We start from the raw sequence: 6,000 nt of genomic DNA on the forward strand, positions 1-6,000 counted from the left end.
TTAAAATATTATTCTCTTGAACCCCCCAATCTAATTTCATATGCTAGACACCATACTAAGAAAAAAGAGTTTCAAAACTTCCCTCCAAAAGATACCATTCCTCATTGGCTCACTCAAATCCTGAGGGTGTAACTTCATCCCCCTATATAGATCACTGATCACCAGATCAGGCGGTACTTTTGTATTCAGGAATTACAGGAGAAGATGCTGAACTGAGAGACTTCAAAACCACACTAAGCTTGTGCCAGGCTTTGGCTTTGACTATTCATTCACCAAGATCCTCTGATTCGAACTGGTCTCATCAATTCACTTCAGCAGAGACCAACTGGAGCCCCAAAGTGCATCAGGAATCCTTAACAAAGAATCTTTACATAGCAAGACTTGAAAACTTAGTCGTAATAATTGATTCATTATTTATCATATGCACCTTTTACAAAGGTTTTTTTGAACTAAGAAACGGATGTTTCATTCAGGCTGTAGATATGCTGAATATAAAATTGTACTATAGCTGCATGTTTTTATTTATAATCTCTTTACTGTTTAAGCTTCAACCCCTTTTTCCTATGTCAACTATTTGCATGTGTGTGTGTGTGTGTCACGGTTCATGAATTCACTCTCTTTCTCTCGTCTAGTGTGCTGTTGTGTGTGTGTGCCTGTGGGCGTGGTCACTGATCAGCGATGATCAGCAGCGCCAGCTGGATTCAATTGTTTGTTCCCTTTATAAGTTCAGTAACCCTTTTTTCATGTTGTCAGATCGTTGTTCTTCCCGGTGTGTTCCTGTACCTGTTCCCGTGTCTGTATAGTCGGTTGGAGTCCCTGTGTTGTCGTCGTTCTTCCCTGGATCTCCACTCAGCATTGGATCACCAAACACCGTCACGAGGATTACTACACTTACCGGGAATCATTCGAGGGATCATCACTGGACTGAGCACCACCACCAGTTGTCCATCGAAGTCCCTGCATCACCGTTCCACCCTGCATTGTGTCCGCCCACCTGTACTTCTGTGTTACTTCGTCAATTCTGATCTTTGTGGTGAATTAATAAACAGCATTTTGCATTTACATCCTGTTTCTGTCTTACGTGACAGAACGATCTGACCCTCATGGATGTAGCAGGCGCTACCACGTGGGACGAGTTTGCGGCTCGAAGCATCGCTAGAATGGACACCCAAGAGGAGAACAACATGGCGAGAACCGAGACTGCCGACACCAGAAGGATATGCAGGTGAACCAGAGTTTTGCAGAGCTTTCTTGACCCGATGTTCTATGCACTTTGCATCACAACCTCAAACGTTCAATCAGGAATGATCCAAAGTGGCGTTTGTGCTTTCCCAGGAGGAGAAAGAACGGCGGAGGTCCCAAGGACTGTGCCTATACTGCGGGAGGGGGGCCACTTCATCCACTCGTGCCCTTTAAAAGATCAAGCCCGGTAGTAACTATGAGGCTACTATCGGGTGGGATCTCCGCCGAGAAGACCTCATCCTCACCATCATCATCTACTCTCCTTCCAGTAAGACTAAGGTGTGCAACCAACACACACGAAACCCAGGCCTTACTGGATTCAGGGGTTGAAGGTAATTTTATGGATTTAGAACTGGCTCACCATCTTCACATTCCTACCACCCCCCTCACGTACAAGATATCTGTAAATGCTCTTAATGGAGAACAGCTTCCCAGCATTTCACATGCAACTGAACCCATTACTCTCATCACGTCTGGCAACCACACCGAGACTATAACATTCCTCATGAACTCACCTCTGGCACCTATCGTACTTGGTCATCCTTGGTTCACTCAGCATAATCCTAGAGTCGATTGGGGGCACAATTCTGTATCCATGTGGAGTAATACGTGTCATGAGTCATGTCTAGTGTCTGCGTGTTTGTCTGTACCTGTGTCTGTTTTTCAGGAGGAGGCAGTGAATTTATCTAACGTGCCCAAAGAGTACCAGGACCTGAGAGAAGTGTTCAGTAAGTCTCGTGCTGCTTCTCTTCCTCCACATCGTCCCTATGACTGTGCCATAGACTTAGTGAGTCTCCGCCTAAGGGCAAGTTATATTCACTTTCTGTTCCAGAGAGGGAGGCTATGGAGAAATATATTTCTGATTCTCTAGCATCCAAATTCATTAGACCTTCCTCATCTCCAGCGGGGGAGGGGTTCTTTTTTGTGGGGAAGAATCATGGGTCTCTGCGACCGTGCATTGATTATCGAGGGTTGAACAACATCACGGTAAAGAATACTTATCATTTGCCGTTGATGTTTTCAGCTTTCGAACGATTACAGGGAGCATCCATCTTCACAAAATTGGATTTACGTAACGCTTATCATTTGGTTCGCATAAGGAAGGGGGATGAATGGAAGACCGCATTTAATAGCCCCAGGGGACACTTTGAATACTTGGTTATGCCTTTCGGGCTATCCAACTCATCAATGACGTGCTGAGAGATATGGTTGATCAATTCATATATGTTTACCTGGATGACATATTGACCTTTTCTCTTCTCTCCAGGAACACGTTCAGCACGTCAGACGAGTGCTTCAGAGGTTGCTAGAGAATGGGCTTTTTGTCAAGGCGGAGAAATGTGTTTTTCATGCATAGTCCGTTCCCTTTTTAGGGTACATCGTCTCATCTGAGGGAGTGCATATGGATCCTGACAAAGTTAAGGCTGTGATAGATTGGCCAAGTCCAGATTCCCATAAGGCCCTACAGAGGTTTCTGGGATTTGCCAATTTTTATCGACGTTTTATTCGTGACTTCAGCCAACTAGTCACGCCTCTGACTGCCTTGACCTCCCCCAGAATGACGTTCAGGTGTTTTGAGCGTGTTCAGCTCCAGGTTGTTAAGACTGCACCAGACAGTCAGCTGCTCAACCTCTTGTCTGTAAGCAGACTCATCACTGCCCTGTATGAAGCCGATGACTGTAGTGTCATCTGCAGACTTCAGGAGCTTGACAGAGGGGTCTTTAGAGGTGCAGTCGTTGGTGTACAGGGAGAAGAGCAGACAGGAGAGAACACATCCTTGAGGGGCACCAGTGTTGGTGGAGCAGCTGTTTGACATGAATTTCCCCAGTCTCACTAACTGTTGCATATCTGTCAGAAAGCTGGTGATCCACTGACAGATAGAGCTAGGAACAGCGAGCTGGGTCAGTTTGGTCTGGAGGGTTGTTGGGATGATGGTGTTGAAATCCGAACTAAAGTCCACAAACAGGATCCTCTCATAAGTCCCTGTTTTGTCCAGATGTTGCAGGATGAAGTGCAATCCCAGGTTGATTGCATCATCCACGGACCTGTTTGCTCGGTAAGCAAACTGCAGGGGGTCCAGTGAGGGTCCAGTGATGTCCTTCAGATTAGCCAGAACCAGTTTTTAAACAACTTCATGATGACAGACGTTAGAGCCACAGGTCTGTAGTCGTTAAGTACTGTTATCTTGGGTTTATTTGGAATGGGGATTATGGTGGAGCGTTTAAAGCAGGAAGGCACTTCACACAAGCAGGCCATATAAATGGTACCAGAATAAATCAGTCTGATCTTGGGCGAAGAAATCCCCACTTTCAGTACTGTTGTAGGTGATCTTAGTGATGCTCCTCATTTCACAGATTTAAGGCCTTATTGTGTGTTACATATCATTGTGTTCATAGTGACCCACTCAAATGAAATATTTACATCAAATTAATGGTGTTATTCTAGCGTAGCTAACTATGAATTCACCATTGCCAGTGAAGTTAATGTGCTGTTTTGATTTGTGAATGAGTTGCATGTGACGTCATGACTGAGCCCACCTCATCTGACCACATGTGAGTTTTCTATGCATGCTGACAGAGCAGACCAATCGCTGCTCCGCCTGGGTTATGATGTGAGCTTGCCTTGGTCTCCTAGTAACATGTGACCACCGGATTGTGAGCAGACTCTTCTGGGTAAATCTGATAACGGCACTCACTTCACAGACAATAAACAAAGTACTGTGTGTAGCCAAAGCTAACTCTTTTAGCAGCCATACATGCTAAGCTAATCCATTTACCTCAACTGCTAGATGTCAGCATCTGACTGACTGATAGGTGTGCGTGTAAAGTGTAACTTTCATACCACTCCTCTCTCTCTCTCAGTCTTGGTTTCACTTCTTGTTTGTGTTAACACCTGTTTAGACTCAGGATTACTCCTCCTCACATATGTTGGTTCTATTTGTGTTATTTTTATTTTGACTTTATTCTACCTCTCTGTGATTTAATTTCATTTATTTACTTTTTAGCTTGAAGATACAGATTCAGCTAAGTTGATTCTAATTAAATCTGAGATTTAACATATTTACTTGTCAGTATTTGTCAGTAAAAGTCTGCCAGATGACTTTGACAGGTCAGAAACTTTTGTGAGAACTAGAGATTTTACATCCACATTTTTATATCACAACTACTCTCTCAGACTTTTGAGCTCAGTGGATTATGAATGTTTTCCTTCCTTATCCTTCCTATATATATATATATATATATATATATATATATAGAGAGAGAGAGAGAGAGAGAGAGGTTTAAATACATCTTTAATCAGTTAAGTTGCAAATTCTACAGAATAATACAAAAGTTACTCAGAAATTTCTACCAATTAAATATCCAGCATCACGTTAGTTCAGTCAGGTCATGATAGTCATGCTTGCATCAGCTGACAGTCAGCTGTTACTGACGTGTACCAATCCAGTCTTGACACCTATCACCTGCGGTCTATTTAAATTCCCATTATTCAGTGTCTCTCCATCGCATTGCTGCTTGCAATTAACTCCCTCTTCCAACCCCAACTCCACCCACTGAACCTTTTATCTGATCTGACTTTCTTTACAGTGTCTTCATTGGAAGCAGTCTCCATGACATTTTGTTTACAACTCATGTAATTGAGAATTGTAATTATGTATGCTTATAATGGTTCTGTTCTGTACCCCAGGCCCAGGGGGGTTGTCTTGCTGCTCTCCCCGCTCTGTCCAAGCATGGCTGCATGGACAGGCGTGTGGAGTGTTGCCCTGAACATAACCATACCGCCAACACTAACTGTATGCAATGTAGCAACAATGGGTTGTACAGAATAATTAACTCAAATGATATATAGGGAATTTGAATAATTAATCAGGAATATGATTAATATTTATATCTCATATGACAGTTACAATAAATTGTATTGATTATGAAAAATAGCTCAATAGTCTATACCAATAACTAATTACAGGGCACTGTAACTTACTCATTAATATGTCAATATTCCATTCTTCATATCAATTATTGTGATATCTCTTACTGTAAATTACTGCAAATCAAACAGTGGTTTGTCCAGCAAACCAGATTGACCTATCAATTTTCAATAAAGTTATCACTTCTTATAATTCAGGGAAAAATATTCTCTGGCCATGAAAACATTATCCTATCCTTATGATAAATTTAGTTTCTAAATTTAAAGCTTGTAGCTAAAGATCAGACATCTCAGTGACTCGTAATGTGAGTGGTGTGGAGGCCAAGGCAATCATGAATTTATGGGTTTTTAATAACTGAACTAATAATACATCAAGCTACAAATCACACAGAGTAAATATGCATACGACAATACAGACAGTAAACTTTTTACAAGACCTAACGGAATCCAAATGAGGGAGAGAAGGAGAGAGAGAGAGACAGAGAGAGAGAGAATGAAAGAGGGAGAGATCACAGAATGAGCTCAGGTAAGAAAATCATAGTCAGTAACTTTTGGAAGCCAACAACGGATCAAATCATAGCAACATTTTAAAGCAGCATTTAAATCTCCATTGAAAACGATACTTGCATGGCCCTGTGTGCGTGGCGTGAGACTGGCGACGTGCGTGTGACGCGCGTGTGAGCTGCGCTGGATGGCGTGAGCATGGAGCCACGTGGTCCTTTGTGGCAAGGGGTGTTCGTTCATCTTACGGCTGTTGCGGGATTGTGCGGTATTTGTAAGGTTTAATAAGACAGTGTTCAAGAATTTGTCTTCCTTGTGTGGAGAGGCGAA

This window comes from Carassius auratus, chromosome 47 (assembly GCF_003368295.1).
Source record: "Carassius auratus strain Wakin chromosome 47, ASM336829v1, whole genome shotgun sequence".
Taxonomy (NCBI): Eukaryota; Metazoa; Chordata; class Actinopteri; order Cypriniformes; family Cyprinidae; genus Carassius; species Carassius auratus.